The sequence below is a fragment of the Scomber japonicus genome, chromosome 6 (assembly GCF_027409825.1).
Source record: "Scomber japonicus isolate fScoJap1 chromosome 6, fScoJap1.pri, whole genome shotgun sequence".
Classification (NCBI taxonomy): Eukaryota; Metazoa; Chordata; class Actinopteri; order Scombriformes; family Scombridae; genus Scomber; species Scomber japonicus.
The window spans coordinates 8,608,403-8,619,888 of NC_070583.1; positions in this window are offsets into that span (position 1 = coordinate 8,608,403).

Below are 11,486 nucleotides of genomic sequence, written 5' to 3' on the forward strand. Positions count from 1 at the left end.
TTTCTTTTCTAGTAGGTTGAGATGAAAGTGTTTCTTGGATGGTGTTTCTTCTACGTCACCAGTTGAAGGGTCGAGTCCTGCGGTTCAGCACCACAGCGGGTGGACAGCGCTCAGACCAGGCTGCAGCATGGGTTTCTGTCCCGGCTTGGCAGCTGCAGGGGATAAAGGGGGTTGGTGGTGGGGGTGGTGATGGTGATGGTGGTTGGGGTTTCCCTTCTCTGTCACTGCCGGTCAAGTCCACACCACACACCACACACCGACACGGATCTCCGGTCTCCTGTGCGCTCCTCTGTGTGCACTCTTGCCGTCGCCCGGTCACACAGTAAAACACTGGAGGGTGACACAGTGATACAAAAATCCCACGCTTATCTGCTTATATACAGCCCAGCGAGTTTCCTCCCTCTTGCACTGTTTTTTTTTCTCTGCTAGGTGGAAGCGGAATGAGATGTGATTGGCTGGTGTCACCTTACATGCCAGCCAACATAGGGGGAGAAGGGAGGGGTCTAACGGCGAACAGCACAGTAGGAGCAAATTGTCAACTAAGGATTGCATTTCTCCTCATGTATATAACCACTGACATAATGACAAATGAGGGACGTACTGCATATTTCAACAGGTCTAAAAAGGAAAAGAAGCAGAGTTGACGACAGCCTGGAGCAAGTTACAGAGCTAAGAAATAATAACCCAGGAACAAAACCTACATGTCCGCGCGGAAGGTGGGACATCAATTCACCCCCCCCCCCTCCCATCCAATTATAGGCAGCAAATCCAATGTGAGGACTGGAGAGTGACAATTTTCACACACAGTCGGACACGTTTCAGGACACCAGAACTCTATTTTATGTAGGTTACTCCCACGCTGTGTATTGGCCTCGCTGCGGGCTCATTACGACCTCAAAGTCCAAGCGTCCAAATATAGTCAAGTGTTCCTATAAATAAGCCTGACATTCTTTGTTCATGCATGTTCAATCAGAGTAACCCATTACAGCACAACGCATCCAAAGAGGGCAAGGATACAATAAAGGAGAAAGGTTTATTGTAAGGCCTATTGTGGCCTATTTGTAAGCGACCCACTCTTGTCTCCAGGCAGGCCGGCGTTGAAACATCTTCATCCTCACTCCGTCTCTCTTAACGCCCACCACGACTCTAAACATAGACCTGGAGAGCTGCTGACCCAAGCGGCCGCTCCTTTATAGAATCTGTCCTTTTAATTCATCCCTAAACAGAATGATGCAATAACCTTTGTATGGGATGCTTAGTGGGTGCATAAGATACTATGAATTATTATTTACCTAAATGATGCTTTACACGTGGTTTTCAGGCTGAATCTGATCCTGAGTGCCAGTGAGGTGAAATAAATGGCACTATTTGAAGAAGAGAAAAAATGAGAGCACTTATGACCAAATGTTCCATCTGAGCCTCTGAGACACATACCAGTGTATTACATTGACCTAAATGGCTTGTAAGTCATAACATTTGCTCCAGGAATGTAGTTGCGTGGGAGAAATCTGGTGATAAAAGATGGCTGTTAGATGCACACATATATATATCTCAGTACTTGTTACAGAGGGGGAAAGGAATGACATGTTAGATCACCACAGTGATACAACCTGATAGCGTGTAAGCCGAAAGATCCCTATGGGGAGTTTGAATGCGCTCCCACAGCAGCAAGCTGCAGTTATCTGTGTGTGTGTGTGTGTGTGTGTGTGTGTGTGTGTGTGTGCGTGTGTAAACGTGCACGGTGCACGGAGACGGAGAGGGACAAAAGTAAAGTGAGAATGAAAAGCCACTTGCGCCGCACGTGTTTTTCTATTGTGACTACAACTGTCAGTGCTTTTGTGAGAGCAATAGGGAATGAAAATTGCTCACTTTAATCTCTCTAAAAGTGGATAAAAATCACAATAAACTGGGTGAGTATCTGCACAGCGTGTCGTTTTGCTCATCACACATCCAGCACGTGGGAACAAATTCATTAGTCACAGTTATTTGTGTTGATGTAGGAGCGTCAGATGTTCTGTGGCTTTATAGAGGACTCATCTTTTGTACTTCTGTCTCTTCTGCAGCGCGCACTCAACTCATTTCATAACACCTCAAAGTTGCGGCAAATCCAGAGCTTATGTAGCCTGATCTGGCCTGTCCGTGCCACGAGGTATTTCTCTGGTGCTCTAGCGCCACCTAACGGAGGGTTGTAGTAGAGGCTGCTGCGGGAGCCACAGGAGTGCGGGTAGCCTGTTGCGCAGTACTTGTGTATGTGTCTGCAGAGCTGAGACTACAGCGCTGTGCTGGCAACACATGAGATACCATTATCAGGACCTCAGGCTGTATCAAGTTTAGGATGCACCACCATGTGTCCTGTTCTAAGAAAGCTGTAAAGCAGCAGCTTGAAATGAAAGAAAGAAACAATGCATATGCTGAAAAATAATAACAATGTGCATTTCACTCATATGTATTAGAAAGCATATACAATAGCTGTGCTGTGCGGTTTTGCATATAAAGGAGTGTATCCAGTAATATTAGAACTGTGATATCATACACATACTCATTATTCTGCTTTCCAGAAATGATATGCATAAGCATGGAAATACATGACTATATATGGATACATATACATGATCAGTCTGACATAATAGAATGTGAAAATGTAGCTTCTCTTCTGTTACTGTGCAACATTTTTTAGACATGTTAGATGTTTAGCCTCTTATCCATGATGCAACACTTTCAGAGAGGCGTCTGATTGGTCCCGAATGTATTTTGCAGCATGACAGCGACGCCAAACATACGGCCAGAGTCAGAAAGAACTATCTTCTGCAACGAGAAGAACAAGGAGTCTTGCAGCAGATGGTTTGGCCCCCACAGAGCCCTGATCTCAACATCATGGAGTCAGTGTGGGATTACATGAAGAGACAGAAGCAGCTGAGACGCTGAAATCCACAGAAGAAGAAGTGAGGCAACTTCTCCAAGATGCAGGAACAACCAAACTTCTGAGTACTTGGATAAACTGTGTGCATGTGTATTGACGAGAACTGCTGCTGTTTTAAAGGCAAAGCTTTTCATACTAGGAAAATTAGGTTTCTGCTTTTTACTGAGCTTACTGTAGTAGTAAGTTAATTATTTGCATTATTTTTGAAAGTATCCTCACGATTTTTGAACAGCACAGTATATTCCTGAAAAATTAGACATAATTGTTTAAATAGAAAGAAAGAAAAAAGCAAGAGGTTTGCTTGAAGGCTGAGGATAAATGTCCAGTGCCTTGAGCTGCAGTGTCTGCAGAGGAGAAAACGTCTGGTTTTAAGAGAACTCAGACTGTACCTCCAACACTGCCACTCTGCCAAAGAACAAACCCCTCAGCCAGACTGACCAAACTACAGATGAGCTCAGGTAATCCTCTGAGCTAAGTCATCAACAGGACAAGCGGAGCAAGTGCTGGAGAATGTCAAAGAAAGTGTTTGGGTAGTGTTAAAATGACCTTTGACCCAAGCTGAGAAAACTGCTCCACAGAGCTCAGAACAACTTAGAGAACATCAGGCCAGCAAGGTCAGAACAAAACAGTTTTTTGTGTTTTTTTCCTTATTAAAAAAAATGTAACAACTATCTGTTTTAGCTTTCTGGCTCTCAGTGTTGAGACTGCAGAAAAAAAAGATCTTGGAGATTCAGCCTGTTGGTTTCTTGGAGGAAAATCTGAAGGTGGAAAACAGGACGAAATGGCGTTGGAGACACAGTAGAGAAGAACAGAGTGGACAGATGCTTTGACCCAGGCTTGGGAACGAGTCGAAAGCCACCATCTTCAGTATCCTGTCCCCTCTGGGCTTTAAATGAGAGCCGGCATGCCCTGAAGGAGAAGCAGCAAAGTGGGGCGTATCAGCAGGAGAGCTGTGATGGACAGAATTATTCATCTGCAGCAGGAGATGGAAGAGTTTGGGAAACGAGTCAGAGAAGTTAACTCGACTGAAAAGAATCTCAGTTCCAACCAAGAAAAAGGAAGCAGATGACCATTCCAAGAAATGACTTACAGTGCTTCAAATTAAGAACTTACAATTTAATTTTAGTATTGTAACACAGTTTGGTTGTAATAAGTACAGATGTGTGACAAATTAAAGGGAAAACCAGTACAGGCCTGAATGCTTGACCTTTCTAATTAAGAATTTCAGTCACATGTAATGAAGAAGGCCATGAGATGTATTCGAAAGCTTTAAAATTAAGTAAATTGGACCTTGTTGTCTAAGTTATGCCTCATGATGTGTGCTTTGCCCAATCCATAAAACAAACATATGTACCATGTGTTAAGATCACCACCTAAACAAGCAGTATATGATGTGAAATAATAGTTCTGTATGACATCATGAAATCAAACATATTGGAGAACATACTGCATTTCCAAATGTAGGAATGAGATCATCTGATGAAAGAGACTTTGTGCCAAAAAGACTCACTGTTCCTCATCTCCACCTCCTTCCAACCCATAAATATAACTCTAAAGAGATAACACTTGTTCTTGCATCTCCTCTCAAGCTGCTGAGCATCACTCCACCATACGATCTATAAATGAGTCTTGACTGAGCGCTTGTAAAAGATGAGAGCAGGCCCATCATCTGAAACAAAAATGATGGCCTCCGGCCAGTTTAAACAAGTACAAGGAGAGTCAAAATCATGTCTAATAAACTCCAAACCCTAACAGATGTCCAAAATAATTACCACAATCTGTCACCCAAAGATAAAAATAGGTGATCTTTAAATATTTTGCATTATTAATGGACTGCTGTAGTAATGTCATCAAACCCAGCCGCCTCGAACCTCAATTAGCACTGCGGATATTGGATGAGCAGATCAAAGGACTGGAGAGTCATTTTACACTCATCCACTCATCTTGTATCACAGTTTAGAAAAATTACAGTTATTATAAACTGAAATCTCATTGGCTGAGACAATATCTGCATCATAAGTTGCTTTATCCAATATAAAAATGTATTTAATTACAAATTATGGTCTGACATATGCTGTATTTGAAAATATGTGAGTAATGTAGGCTGGCAAGCACTTTTAGAGTGGAGCCACAGGAAATGTATCTATGTAAGCACTCTTGAATCAACATATTTGTTTTGCAATATTAGTGACTACTATGATGAATCTTAAAATAGGTTCAGGAAAAGTTGGACAATTTGGGGGAATATGCTTATTCACTTTAAGACTGGTACCACTCTCATGAGCCAAATATGAAGCTATAGAGCCAACATGCTTAGTTTAGCATTAAGACTTGAAGCAGGGAGAGCAGGCTGGCTCTCTCAAAAGTAAATTATTTTTTGTTACCAGAGTTACTTCTTGCTTGGCAACCTCTAACACTGTGAGGCAGCTGTAACTACCTGAATAACTGGCCCTTCCTAGAATGTAAGGCATTGTACTGGATGTTCACTGACCAGTATCAATGATAACTGCTAATGCTATTTCCATAAAAACACACTGAGTTGCACCTGCTATGTGTAAACTGGCATGAACAACTTGGTAAATTAGATCTATATTGAAATATCATCAGTAAATGAGGTCTCTACTGGATTACTGTGTTGTAAGTAATGAACATGGTGGCAGAAAAAAACACTATTCAGCTTATCTCCATGGTGCAACTGCTTTTATTTTAGTAATGAATAAATCACAACATAGTCATAACTTACATTATAACAAGGCTTATACACAGCTGTGCAACAGTCTGCAGCCATAGGTGTAAATTAGAGGAGGTATGGGGAGGGTTGTATTCCCTTAATGATCAAAACCAGCTAGTTAAGGCCAATAAGTGGTGATGGATTACGGAGTAGGCTGCTACAACAGGTCTATTTGGGAGTATAATACAATTTTATTGGCTTTTCTGACACTCCTGGAACCTGAGAACCGTGTCCTGGGTCTTACACATGAGCTCAGCTTTGATGGAACAGTCAACTTAGGTGTAATAATTGTCTTGGATGGTATAAAGAGGTCACTAAAAATGTGTCCCAGTCAGAAACAAATGAAATGAAAGATGAAGCAGGTAGGTAGTAGTAGTAGTGTCATACTGTACATAGATAACCAGCACAAGAAAAAATGAATACTACCTTTTAAATTTTGATGTAAGAATATACAATTCAATTGGTCAATATAAGTAAATTAATCAGGTGAAAACAACCCAAACAATTTTTCAAAAGTAAATTAAGTGCTAGATATGAGGATTAAAGTAGCAACAGTGTGCAGTTTATATTTTTCTGTAAATAAAGCTTGGTCGAATAAAACCCATGTATAGAGCTTGATGTTGTTAGTCTGGAAAAACATATGAAGTGAAGTTAGTGTCCTGTTATTTTTCTTCTGCCATTAAAAGCATGTTTTCTCCACCACTGTTTAAATTGCATCCAACAATAGAAGTTCAATGTCATTGGGCTTACACAGCACCACAAACTATTCAAATTCCATCAGGGAAACTGGGATGTTATCATGCTGAATAAACTCTATACAGCCGTGGACTTGACTATTTTGGTTTAAATGTTGACTCAGCAGCAACGTACTATTACTGAGCCACAGATGAAATGAAATGGATTGATTTGTTATACAGATGCAGAGCTGGAGAAGCATTTTTTTAACATCATAATTGCATAATAACATGAATCTGAGACCATCAATAAGAAGAAAAGTTAATGTGGGGGGAAAGAAAATCCATCAGGCGTGTAGACACTTAATAAAATCTAATCCAATTATTTTTAGGTGATGAAACCTAAATTAAGGCCAACCTTTCCATACTTAGTCATTTAAACTGACACTTTTTTTAGATAGAAAATGAGTCAATTTTGTATTTTGTTAAAAAACCTTAATAAAAAACAATAAATACAACATGTGATTTCCTGTGCCTCATTTTTGAAATCTTGATCCCCTTTTAGTGCCAAACTGACTACTTACTGATTTGTTTTTCTCATGTATAATCACATCATGTAATTCTATTTTCTTATTAAATATCTAAAAAAAAAAAATCTCCCCCCCCCCCTCTCTCTACATCTGCATTTTCCCCCCACAATTCTATTACAGTGAAATCTAATTGCTGAATGTGTCAGAGTAAATGCTTCAAACATTTGGTTGAATGTGTATTGTTTACTGCCTCATATGTCATGTGACTTTGGAATCCTAACTTATTTCCTTTGATGCATCATGGTGGTGTTCTAGAATAAGACTCATAACTGAAGACTGTTGTGACATTCTGAACTTGTGGCATTTTGGTGTTTGCAGAGGAACAGGTAACATGCATTTGAGAGAGCTGCATTTCAACCAGAAATTAGACTGAACTCAACATGACATGATCATCTGTGTGTCTCTACAAACAAAGACAAACTATTTCTTTCATTGACAGTGAGTTGCAGTCTTCTTTTTTCTCATGTAGCAAATTTCCTGAGATCAAGTTATACTGTGACTGTGAAAACTTGTGAAATGTACCAATTATTTTCAGACTTTAATAAGTAGTCTTGTGTTTTTCAAAAAATCTATTAACAGTATAATCTAGTTGAAATTCAAAGATGATCTTTTTTTCAACATTTACATGATGATATTTAACTTTAAGCCACTATTAAGGGCAGGCAGACAGGTTACCATTGAGGGATTTGGTCTGACTTTAAAATCCAGATGAAACTATATTTCATAAGTATCTAATTAGAGTATTGTGAACTTTTTCTGAGTGAAACGGGATAGACAGAAATTTGATTTAAATGTTGAAAAGTGGGCATGCTAAAATAATAATAATTTTAGCTCTGTGCCACTAAAAGCTGAAGATTGATGTCATGATATTATAGGTTGAAATTGGTTGGTTGAAGCCTATGTGAGCACACATCATGTTGGATTTTGATATATTTTTTTGGCATATATTGTTAAAAATGCACCCAATATGATTGGAGATGGAATCTAAAAGGGTTAAAGGCATTTTTCATTTCATCTAGACTTTAATACATGATAGACTGTTTAAAGAAATATCTTTTTTTCAGATTTCTTTCACTTCTTCTTTTTCAGGTTTCATTGAGAAAAACAAAATCCACCCTGGTAAAGAACAGGCTGTACATATCATGTGCCCACTACCTTGGCCTGCACTTCTCACTCATGGGAAACTTTGGGTTTGCTGAGAATTGCAGCAGAGGTAAGCCTTGAAACAGTAGTTACTTAAATGGTTGGAGCAGGATTCCAAAAACACCACTGCTGTAAAGGGTCAGAAATGCAAGCTGTCAGCTATGAGGTTGGTTGTTCAGAGATTTTAAAATCCCCAGTTTGAAAAAAATACTTTTTAAAACTATAGTAGCACTTGATTTCATATAACTGTAGGTAATTTTTTTTGGAGAGAGGGTTATTATGACTTATACAAAAAGGAATGACCTGTAACCAGGCATTATGGTGTTATATAGCTACATATATATATACATATATATTAGGCCATACATAACATTATACTCACCAAGCACTTTATTAGGAACACCTGTGTAGTCTCATACATAGAAATATTCAGTGGTGGAAGAAGTACTCAGGTCCTTTACTTAAGTGAAAGTACCAATGTAACAATACTCCATTATAAGAAAAGGTCCTGCTTGAAAAAAAAAATACTACTGGACTAACAGTACATAAGTCTTATGATCTTGATGTAGTTAAAGTATTGCAGTAAAGTTCATAAAAGTTGTGAGTAAAACAGTAGTAAAACTACATTTGTGATGTGAGCATAAATGTAGTTAAAGTGCATAAGTATTATGAGTTTGATGGAGTTAAAGTTTTATAATAAAGGTGCATAAGTATTATTATTATTTTGATGTAGTTAAGGTTAAACTACATACGTGAGATTAGTTTAAATTATGGCAGTAAAATAGCATATGTATTATGAGTGTGATGTAGTTAAAGTATTGCAATAAAAGGACATAAGTATTATGAGCTCAATGTAGTTAAAGTATTGCAGTAAAAGTACATAAGTATTAAGAGTGAGGTAGTTAAAGTATTATAGTAAAAGTACATAAGTATTTTGGCTTTGGTGTAGTTAAAGTATTACAGTAAAAGTACATAAGTATTAAGAGTGAGGTAGTTAAAGTATTACAGTAAAAGTACATAAGTATTTTGGCTTTGGTGTAGTTAAAGTATTGTTTTATTATAAGTTTTAAGTAGTGACTTGATGAGTATTACAGTAAAAGTAAATAAGTATTATGAACTTGGTGTAGTTAAAGTATTACAGTAAAAGTACATTTGTATTATGATTATGATGTTTAATTATTGCAGTAAAAGTACATAATTGTTATTAGTTTGATATAGTTAAAATATTATAGTAAAAATACATTTTTATTAGACGTTTTAAGTAAACTTGATGAATATTACAGTAAAAGTACATAGGTATTATGACTTTGATGTAGTTAAAGTATTACAGTAACTGTACATAAGTATTATGACAATGATGTAGTTAAAATATTACAGTAAACGTACATACGGTAAGTATTATGAGCTTATTGTAGTATGCAGTATTACAGTAAAAGTACTGCAGTATTATGAGTGATGCAGTATTACAGTAAAAGTACTGCAGTATTATGAGTGATGTAGTATGCAGTATTACAGTAAAAGTGCTACAGTATTATGAGTGATGTAGTATGCAGTATTACAGTAAAAGTAATGCAGTATTATGAGTGATGTAGTATGCAGTATTACAGTAAAAGTACTGCAGTATTATGAGTGACGTAGTATGCAGTATTACAGTAAAAGTGCTACAGTATTATGAGTGACGTAGTATGCAGTATCACAGTAAAAGTACTGCAGTATTATGAGTGACGTAGTATGCAGTATTACAGTAAAAGTACTGCAGTATTATGAGTGATGCAGTATGCAGTATTACAGTAAAAGTACTGCAGTATTATGAGTGATGCAGTATGCAGTATTACAGTAAAAGTACTGCAGTATTATGAGTGATGCAGTATTACAGTAAAAGTACTACAGTATTATGAGTGATTTAGTATGCAGTATTACAGTAAAAGTACTGCCGTATTATGAGTGATGCAGTATGCAGTATTACAGTAAAAGTACTGCAGTATTATGAGTGATGCAGTATGCAGTATTACAGTAAAAGTACTGCAGTATTATGAATGACGTAGTATGCAGTATTACAGTAAAAGTACTACAGTATTATGAGTGATGTAGTATGCAGTATTACAGTAAAAGTACTGCAGTATTATTATATATGACATCATTAGATTATTAATAGTGAAACATCAGTGTTAGAGCAGCATGTTACTGTTGTAGCTGCTGGAGGTGGAGCTAGTTTACACTACTTTATATACAGTTAGCTAGTTTACACTACTTTATATACAGTTAGCTAGTTTATACTACTTTATATACAGTTAGTTAGTTTACACTACTTTATATACAGTTAGTTAGTTTACACTACTTTATATACAGTTAGCTAGTTTACACTACTTTAAATACAGTTAGCTAGTTTACACTACTTTATATACAGTTAGCTAGTTTATACTACTTTATATACAGTTAGTTAGTTTACACTACTTTATATACAGTTAGTTAGTTTACACTACTTTATATACAGTTAGCTAGTTTACACTACTTTATATACAGTTAGCTAGTTTATACTACTTTATATACAGTTAGCTACTTTATACTACTTTATATACAGTTAGTTAGTTTACACTACTTTATATACAGTTAGTTAGTTTACACTACTTTATATACAGTTAGTTAGTTTACACTACTTTATATACAGTTAGCTAGTTTACACTACTTTATATACAGTTAGCTAGTTTATACTACTTTATATACAGTTAGCTACTTTATACTACTTTATATACAGTTAGCTAGTTTACACTACTTTATATACAGTTAGCTAGTTTATACTACTTTATATACAGTTAGCTAGTTTATACTACTTTATATACAGTTAGTTAGTTAAGTCCAGTGGTTTTCAAACGGGGGTCGAGATAAACCTGAGAGGTTGTGAGATGATTAACTGAAGAAGAAAAAACTAAGTTGTATTACACAAATCTTTTGAACTTTTCTATTGATCATCTTTCCACACATTGTTTTCATTTTTGTAAACACTGTTCTGTCTTTTCTCTTTTAGTACAGCCAAAATGGACGTTCAGAACTAAGGGATTATGAACTTTGAACATTCTCATCTTTTTGGATTGAATTGAATTTCACAGTATCATCCTAATTCATGTGCTCATAAATCTTTAAACCACTGCTTTTCTAACATGTTTATTCTGTCTTATCTTTCATCTGATTTGCAAACAAAGCAAAGGAGGAGAGACAATGATGAGTTGGACACCTATGGTTGGACATCATTTTCAATTCAGATACAGTATACTTATTATATTGTCATGTTTGATTCGATGACATCGTCTTTTCATCTGTATATTGATGCTTTAAACATTCACATCTAATGTCTTTTTGTGTTTTTTCGTTGTCTTTCTTTTCCAGAAAAAAGGAGTTAGGAGAGTGAGGGGCAATATGAAGTTTGAACT